Genomic DNA, 10,286 nt, shown 5'->3' on the forward strand with positions numbered 1-10,286 from the left:
GTTTTGTTATTGCCACGGTTATTATTTTGTTCCATAGTCACAGTTTTTGCCCTGTTTCATTGCCATAGTTTTGCCTTGTTCCATTGCCTTGTTTATTTGTTACTTTTGGACTGCTCTCTTGGTATTTTGACCTTCTGCCTGATTTCTGGATTTCACTACTGTTTTTGCCCTGGATATTACTGTTTGTTTGGAGATCGACCCTGCCTGTCTTACTACGTTGTGTTCAATAAAAGCTCGCACTTGGATCTATCACACTTCTACGAGTCTCATTACAGGAACAAAGAAATAAAATGAGTCCTCTGTAGCATCGTAACATCTCTGGGTATTTGGCAATGCGACGGTGAATAGCAGCTGAAAGAAAAAAAAAATAAAAAAGAATAATGTCAACATTAGCCTATATACTCTGTCTACATTATGCATTTAAGACTCAATTAATATTTAGTTATAATTTGAAAAACCTTTACTCACCAAGATTAGGCTGCATGTTTTTGTGGAGGAAAATGATTGAATCCACTGTAGCTTTAGTGCGGTCCTGCGCTCACTGATGGTGCGTCCAGTAGCACTGAACACCCTTTCACTGCTGCTGCTACTGGCCGGGATGCACAGTACTGATCTGGCTAATTTTACAAGTTTCGCAAATTTTGCCAAAACGTAATCGCCAGAGGCAAGCCTGTTTCACCTCCTCAGCATCCATTTTCGCATCTTTCTTGCGCTAATCGAAATGCATCACATGACCGCTCATTTACCGTGCAAGCCGGAGCGCAAGCCTGAGCCAGAGTAAAATGAAATAAATTAAGCAAAGATCTTCAGCTCTAGCTTATATTACTAAATTTAATACAATGTAATTAGATTTCCTGTGTGAACACAGGCATAACTGCATGAACAAAAGAACCCAATACAGCTGAATATACTTCTGTATAAGGTAGAATTGGTAATACTTTATATACTCAAAGAATACAATTCTTCACCATAGGTTATAACAACTTGTATAACTGTAACAATGATACCAGTCACTACGGTGGAAACAGTATCATTTTACCTTTCACCGTATTCCCAGATTACAGTACCTCTACATTTACACATCTCAAACTTATTACTATCCAAATTATAGATCAGAACCATAAACCTGGTGTTAATACATTAAACAATACCCATCGTGTTTTACTATTCACATTGAATATCCTGTGTGATGATACTACGCTTTCAAGTACATATTTGCAAATAGTATAGCTGCAAAAATACACACCAGATCGACTAAATTTAACTAACATTCACAACAGATGGAAATGCTTATAATAAGAATGATTAAACTGGCATAAATGTGTTTTGGAAATGATCAAATATTTTACAAATTTCCACATACATGCATCAAGACACATTCTCTTTATATCTGGTCGGTTAACCTTCACTGATTTTGCTAACCACGGGTTAGCGGATAACATTTACCATTTTCTCGAACCCGAATCGAATCCTAATATCCTACTAACACATTCAAAACATTCTTTCCAAACATTTCTTTATAGTAAAGATAATGGATGATTATCACAAACCACTTTTAAAGGAGTTATTACCCATACCTGTGAGTGATAAGGAGACGGACACGTTATTGCCTTGCTCAAGTGCAGTTTTAATATGACCCAGAACTTGAGCTGCTGGTCTCCTAGATAACCCACTAAAGAGCCACACTACCCTCTGCAGGCGTGGTGGTGAAAAGCATGAAATATTTAGTTACTCTTAGAACAACTCTGATAAAAAAAACAAAAAAAACCAAGTGGAGGATAAACCCTTTTTCCCCTTTCTTTTAACCCATACAGTAAGTAAAGATGCTGTATCAAGATATGGGTTTAATAATGCATTCAAAAATAATTCAGCAGTGCTGGAATTTCACTTTTATTGTAGGTCATTTACATCATACATTGGTACTCATGAAAATGTTATAGACAAAAATATTACACAATGCATATAGTGTAGTGATTGCTTAGAAATCAAAACCCTGAACTGCGGTAGTTTTTTTTTTTTAATCAATGTACCAATTGCACCACAATTCCAGGCACTACTTCAAGATCCTCAGATTTAAAAAAAACACTGTCCACAGATATGAAAAGTCAAAAAATGAACACATTATCTCTGACATATATGATGGTGACATATGCACAGCGTTCTAAACCAAATTCTGTCGGATCCAAACTATTTCTCATTTAATTTCGATTCAGATGGCTCACCCCTCGTACAAGTCTTCAAAATTTTCAATATGGCCTATACAACTCCACTTGAATGAGTTACCGCCCAAAATTAATTTCCAAAATGTGATGTTTACAGGCCTTAGGTTTGGTGCCCAAGAACCAGTTATGTACATTAAATATCACACCTTGCTGTCAGGCCCAGGAACTGTTCTGGTTGTTTGTTTTGTAGAGTATTCACCATGTCAGTCTGTATTTCCTTAGTTTTGATTATTAAAATCTTCTTTAAGTTTACTCCTCATCTCCTCGCCTCCTTGCTCTACTCCTTGAGAATTGTGACACTTGCAAATTAGGATAATTCCTAATTTAATAAAAAAGGTGATAGAAAGTACACTTATTTCTGTTTGTTCATCAAATAGAATAATCAGGTAAATGTGTACTCCTGGTGTAATCACTGTCAAACACTGTACAAAAGCAATGTCACAAGTTTGAGATACAATTAAAAAATCATTACTACAACACATTTCATAAGTTTAGTAGACTGATTTGCATTTAATAAAACAAATGTGTCTTGCCGAGGAACAAGGCCTGGAGGAGAAACAAAGTACTCTGTAAGTTTCTAGCTTTTCCGCCTTGCAAAACTCCTGTGCTGGTTCCTCTTTCCTCCGCTCTCCCTCCATAAGTCTGTTGTCTTCATCCTTTCTGTCAGCCAGTCCAGGTGGTGTCATTCACTGAGAAAGGTATGGATGCAGACTGCTGCCAATGGATTTTTCCCCACATTGTCTGGGTGAAGAGAGATAGTGGTGCAAAATAGCCTCTACTTATTGGCCTACAAAATTTATGAAAGGGTGATTGAAACATGGATGATGTGTGATGTATCATACAGGTATGCAACTAGTATATCATGTTATAAATGTAATACTGTTGCTGGCCGATGTTTTGGTGCGTTAGTTTTTTTTCCACTGTTATTTTCAAGAAATATGTTCTTAAAAGAGCTCAAATCAATAAAAGGTTACTTATACAATGTCACATATGTTGCCTAATCTGTGACTATTACTTTAGTGATGAAAGTGATGAATGGCAGTGGTACATTGTGCCACACAGCATGGGATTAAAAACACCTCACTGAAGAATGGAAACTTCTTCATATACTTACCAATCCAAACACAGTTGTAACATCATTTTCAAAAAGAAGAAATTAATAATAATAATAATAATAATACTGTACATTTTATTTGAGGCACCACTCAAGATCACCATACATCAAGAGCAATAAAACAATAACAAACAACAACAACAACAGTAAAATAACAATAGGCAAGATAAATAAAAGAAGAAAAAAATGCTAAATTTGAGTGTAGACAGTAATCATGTAGAATAAGCTAATCGGAATAAGTGAGTTTTGAGTTTTCATTCCACAGGCGAGGAGCAGGACGACTAAAGGCTCTATGACCCATGGTGGTTAAACAAGCCATGGGTGTGTGGAGGAGACCCAGTGAAGAAGAACAAAGGGTTCGAGAAGGAGTGTAGGGCTAGATGAGATCTGAAAGGTAACGTGGAGCAAGGTTATGGAGAGTTTCATACGTGAGCAGAAGAATTTTAAATTAAATTCGAAATTTGATGGGAAGCCAATGAAGCTGTTTAAGAAATGGAGTAATGTGCTGTATAGATGGAGTCTGGGTTATGATCCGAGCAGCAGAATTGTGAATCAGCTGGAGTTTGTGGAGAAGTTTATGTCTGAGTCTTACTGCCATTAAGTTTGAGAAATTAGCAGAGAACCAAGTTTTTTTTTTCATAGAGACAGTAAGACAGACAGGTGGAAGAATGGAGTCAGGCTTAGAAGATACATAAAGCTGTGTATCATCAGCATAACAGTGAAATTTAATACAAAATTTTGAGAAAATGTTACCAAGTGGGAGGAGATAGATTAGGAACAATAGAGGACCTAGGACAGAACCTTGAGGGACGCCACATCTAACAGAAAAGGGTTGGGAATGAAAGCTTTGTAGTTGTGTACGGTTAGAAAGATAAGAAGCAAACCAGGTGAGAGAAATACCAGAGATGCCAATAGCAGATAAACGGTTCAACAAAACTGTGTGTGAAATGGTGTCAAAAGCTGCACAAATCAAGCAGAACAAGAATAGATAAAAACCCACAATGCTAGAGCTAAGAGAGGTATGAGAGGAGAAAGAGAAGAAAGACAGGCTTTTACCAGGTGAATTGGTATGGGGTCTAGTAAACATGAAGAAGAATTAGATTTGTAAATTAAATTAGAATTTTCTAATTCAGATGGCAGAGTAAAAGTATAGAAAAGAATAATAGGGGGATCGGCTGAAACACTGTATAATGAATTACAATATGGGTTGGCTGAAGAGGCCAGATGTTGGTGGATAGTGCTTATTTTGTCACTGAAGAAAGACATGAATTCATCACATTAAGCAGTGCAGTACAGATGCGCAGAAAGACTGTCAGGTGGTTTCAGAATATGATTTACAGTGAAGAATAAAGCTTTATTATTACTCTCTCCAGACTCAATTAAATGTGAATAAAACTCAAATTTGGCAGCAGAAAGAGTATCTTTATAAAGATGAATATGATCATTATATAGCTCTCTTGTCATTTCACATTACATAGACTGTTGCACTACACCCCGGACTACCTTTCCCATGTTTCACCTCACTCACAGCTGCAGCCAATCACAATCTGCATAAATACGAGGCTCTTTCCACTATTCTGGGCTGAGTATTGGACTGCGATTAGCGCTGTCTTCATGTTAGCTGCCATACGGAGCCTCTTAGTTATTCCTTAGCCTAGTTCAGTCATGTTTCCTAGGCAGTTTATTCGAGTCTTGTTTTCCTGCCTGGTATATCGTCTTGTCTGCCTTCAGCCTGCCCTGGACCTTTCACCCATCGTGGATATTACCCTTTTCCTTGTTGTTCGGATTCTGCTTGCCCCTCGTATGAACTTTCGCCTGTCTCATTGGATTATCCATTTGCCTTGTCCCTCGGATTGCGTTCGCCGCTTATCGACCCACGCCTGCTTCACGGATTACTCTTGTGTCTTGCTCTTCGTATACCTGTTTGCCACTGTTACGAGCCTGCCTGTTTTTGACGATATCTTTGTCACATTTCAATAAACGCTCGCACTTGGATCCGCCATAAGTCCAGTTCGTTTATAAAGACGTTCCAAATGCCAGCCTATAGCTTTTAGTTGGCAAAGTTCATGGGTAAACCAGGGAGCAGAGTGAGTGAATGATACAGTCTGAGATTTGAGAGGTGCAAAATTGTCCAAGAGCTCCTGTAATTCAGAGTTATAAAAAGAGACCAGATCATCAGAAAAAGAGAGATGATCACTACATGGGAGGTCAGTGATTGTATCAATAAAAGCTGAGGGGTTGATCTTTTTTATATTACGGAATGTCATGGAATGTTGTTGTTTGGATCTAGAAAGCGTAACATTAACATTAAAAGAAAGCAATTTATGATCCGATATGGGAATAACAGTTGCTGTACAGTCCAGAGGTGTAACCTCTGGGTTGGAAAGTCCATGTATTGTTGAAGACCAAAACTGTCCAGGCAGGAAATAAAGTCCTTGGTGAATAAGTTACCAGCACTGTCCACATGAATATTGAAGTCACCCAGCATAATAATTTTAGGTGATAAGGTACACAGTGAGGTTAAAAATGCACCAAATTCATCTAAAAATGTATTACAGTATTTGGGTGGCCAATAGACAACAGCTAGAACAGTAGCCGTTGGACCGCTTATAGATAAAGCAACTAATTTGAAGGAAACACACTTTGATACAGTCAGCGGAGATGCTTTTATAAGTTGATTTGTGAAGTATCACTAAGCCTTTGCCACGTCCAGAGATACGAGGTTGTGAAATATAAACAAACCCAGGAGGGCACGCATGATTCAACTCTAAAAAGTCATTCTCTTGCTGCCAGGTCTCAACCAAACAAAAGAAATCAAACTTACAATCGTCCACAGTGTCACTGATGAGGAGACCCTTGTTAGAGAGTGAATGCACATTAAAAAGTCCAACTTTGAGTTCATTTCCACCCAGTGAAGAGCTAGGTGATCTGGCTAAGCTGGCTAACACGCTCTCGTCAACAGTCCGCTGTGTGTTCCTTGTGGCTCGGGACCTGAAGTCCATAACGACCATATAGCCTTCAAATTGTCATACCTGAAATCCCGTTGAGACCCACAGTGGATATATTTCTAAGACGTAGGCTCAGAACAGTAGGTCCGCAGCTGGAAGAGCTTGGTCACTCTATATAAAAACAGCGAGGTCGCAGAGTGGAGCAGTGATGATAAAACAATCCATACAATGAAGAAAAAAAAATTATCAAATTTAGCAAAAGATGAAAAGTTAAAAACACTGGAGAGCAGCGGCAGCCAGTTGTGTCAGTGTTCACTCAACCGGATTTTCACTCAAATTGGGTTTTGTCATTGTTTTGGACATTGTAACATTAATGTTCTTACTATACAAGGACATTACTACAACAGAGGAGATGAAAAGATGTGGAAAAACTGGTTGTAGAATTTGTCAGAAATACGGTATGGAAAGCAACATGTGTAATTTAATGTACATTTCTGTCTTCATCTGCGTGAATCTGTAAAGAACTGGGGACTGCAGCGGAGTTTCAGGATTATCTGATGTGGAATTACAAAATAAGAGCCCACCCAAATCTGATTTATACACTGTTTTGTCTCTACTTTAAGAAGCTATAAAAATAAAAGTTCCAGATTGCACAGACCACTTTCCCCTCTGATTGAAAGTGCACCTTGCCACAGTGCTAGCAGCAAAGTTTCCACACTGTCAAATACACAACAACAAGATGTTCAAATGCTGAACTTCACATGTAAAAATGTTTAACGTCATCACCATTTAGACTTTTCTTTCACATTTTTCACAAATCAGTGTTCATACTCAATGTAATCAAAACTATTTACAATGTACAACTGTCAACAATAATTTACAAGAATAACTGGATACTTCAACCAAAAAAATGATCAAATTCTTTTTAAAGAAACAATTTAAGAGCACAATATGCAGTTCCAGTTGTTAGCTCTGGCCTGTTCCAGGTCTTCTTCAGCCATATCAAGGCACTCTTCATGGTACCACCTTTCACAGGTGTCACATTGCATCTAGAAATGTAGAAGTCAGAAATATCAGGGAACTTCTAAAGTTTAATATTGCTATGGCTTTTCACTTTCCCATTCTCCTTTATCAATTAATTAACAAACTTACCCAATTTATCACACGACGCACAGATCCAGCAGTCTCTGTAAGCGAACACATGGCACAGTTATTGGCTTCATCGAACACTGCAAAAATCATACAAACAAAAATTAATTTGTGACAGAAATAAACATATTACTGTCAACACAGCAAAAAATGTTTTTCTTAGATTTTTTGTATTGTTTCCAGCCAAAATATCTAAAACTTCTTCAGTCAAGAAGATTATACACAAGTACAAATTATTGTACTTGTGTACAAATTATTGTACTTGTAACAATAAAAAACAATTCGAAATTAAGTGAGTTTTTGCTTGGAACAAGCAAATTAATCTGCCAAAGGGGTAAGCAAAATAATCTTATTTTAAACAGAAAACAATTTTTTTTTGCTTGTTTCTAGCCAAAACTTGCTTAGTTTTGACTTGTTTTTTTTTCTGAAAACAAGACAATAATTTTTACTTGTCTAATTGATTTAAGAATTGTAAGATATTTTGACTGGAAACAAAAATTTTAAGTAAGAAAAGCATTTTTGCAGTGAATATCCTTGTTTACATGGACAGTCTTAAAATGTTATGTTTTTTGCAAAATGTACAATTCAATGTGCTTGTAATCGTTATAATGAACAGTGACATGAAGGTCCAATACAGGCTGGTTTTAGGCACTTAGTTAATTACATTTTCAGATTTTACTTGACCTAATCTAAATGGAGAACTACTTATCATTAATAAGTTATTAACAAATCAACTAATTCAATACATATGAGATAATTAAGCAGTAACATGTAATTAATTATAGTTAATATACAGTAATTAATTTTTATTAATTGTAGTTAATGAACAAGTCTCTATTTATATATAGTCTATTAACTTAAATTTATAAAATGTTAAATATTACCCAATACTTTGTAAAATGATTTATGATTTTAAGTGCTTTGTTTGTGTATACTTAATATAAAATATTACCAAATATTTTTTCTATTTGTAACGCCACGCCAGCAGAGGGAGCCCTTTACCATAGACTGTCTGTTACCGCTCCCTCTGCTGCTTCTACAGTACTTCCTGTTTGGCAGCCATAAAAGGCAGGCCATGCCAAACTATCCCGTGAAGTATTGTTTTGCTGTGCGGACTCTACTAAGGGTTTTCTCCTATTTTATTGCCCTGTTTTGTTATATTTCTCGGTTTTGTTTTTCGTCATTGTTTTGCTTTGTTTTTTGCCATTGTTTAATTCTGTCTCATTGCCATAGTTTTGCCTCGTTTCATAGTCTTGTTCATTTGCTACTTTGGACTGCTCTCTCTGGTATTTTGACCCATTGCCTGTTCTATTGCATTTACGCTCTCGCCTTGCCCAGGATATTACTGTTTGTTTGGTTATCGACCCTGCCTGTCTTGACTACGTTGTGTTCAAATAAAGCTCGCACTTGGATCTTATACACTTCCCACAAGTCTTGTTACACTATTATTGTTTTATCTTATACTTGACTTATGCTTTGTGTATTTCAATTTAGAATTGAGCCAGATCTAAAAAAAGAGAAACGCTGAATTTGATTATATATGCCAGCACACAGCAGACTAGAACTTGCTTTACAAACCTGATGCTTTCAGTATCTGGAGAGCCATCGTTTTCCGTTCACTGGCCATTTCCTTACTGGAAGTTCCAAATTGTAAAATGGGAACAGCTGGAAATGCCTTCATTATTGCCCTTGCCATCTAAACAAATAAATGAATATGTACTTTATCAGACTCCAGCATAGAAACATTACTTTATATAAAGAAGATAACAGAGAGATAGGTATTACAGTACACATCACATACCAAGATGACAATGACCCCACAGCTGCTGCCATCCTGCTGGACTGCATGTGTCATAACTCCTCCTTTCCACTGTATATCCACCCACTGCTTTTTTTCATGGCACGTTCTCCTCATTTTTAGGTACTCACTGTGTATGATGTATTATGTGAATAAGCATTAATCAGAAACAAAGCACATCAAATCTGAAATCAAATTATTAGTCTATTCCAAATGTATAACTCCTATTACTTAATTATTATAGTCTTTACTAAATAATTGTATTACTTTAAAGTCAAAGTCTAAACAATTTGTAATGACTCCATCAACTGTGGTTTGATTAATTTAAGCTTTCATCTTCCTGGTCAGTAATTAGTTGTGATATGGGAAAATTCACAATATGATATACTGACATCTTTTAAATCATTGAGTGTATGCATTCCTATTTCGTTATTTGGTGTACCCCTGTGGTGAATGCAAATCTCTCAAAATGTATCTGTAGTATCCCCAGCAACTGAATATCAAGGTTTGTTATAGATGTCAGAACTCCCAAGATCATAAGAAAGCCGTCATCTCAACAATGACCCGTTCAAACAGCTCCCATCTAGGAAGACATATTATTCTTCTTCTATTCAACCATAAACTGAAATCTGCATTACACTGGTAGAAACTGATGTTTTAACAGTAATCTATCCATTGGTTATGAATCCAAATGCATTATTCGCCTGCTGTATATATTTACTTGTTCAGTTATTTATTTAGAGTAATTTAAATATTATTATTTATATATTATAATGAAACAATCATTTAAAACATTTTAAAAATTGCTGAAATGGAGAGAGGTGGGAAAATTCTGTGCAACTGCATGAAAGCAGCCATAGAATGTGGCTTAAGGCTATGAGAATGAGTTACACAAAGAATACCTGAATTTTTTGGCAGCATGAATTGAATCATCTTCCTCAGTGGAACTTTTTGAAGGATCTACTAGGTACACAGTGTGGTTGACCGCATTTATGCACTGAAAATGATAAGGTGAAACAACTGCTATTAATATTGTATGGATCCAGACTTGCTAA

This window comes from Labeo rohita, unplaced genomic scaffold (assembly GCF_022985175.1).
Source record: "Labeo rohita strain BAU-BD-2019 unplaced genomic scaffold, IGBB_LRoh.1.0 scaffold_379, whole genome shotgun sequence".
NCBI classification, from domain to species: Eukaryota; Metazoa; Chordata; class Actinopteri; order Cypriniformes; family Cyprinidae; genus Labeo; species Labeo rohita.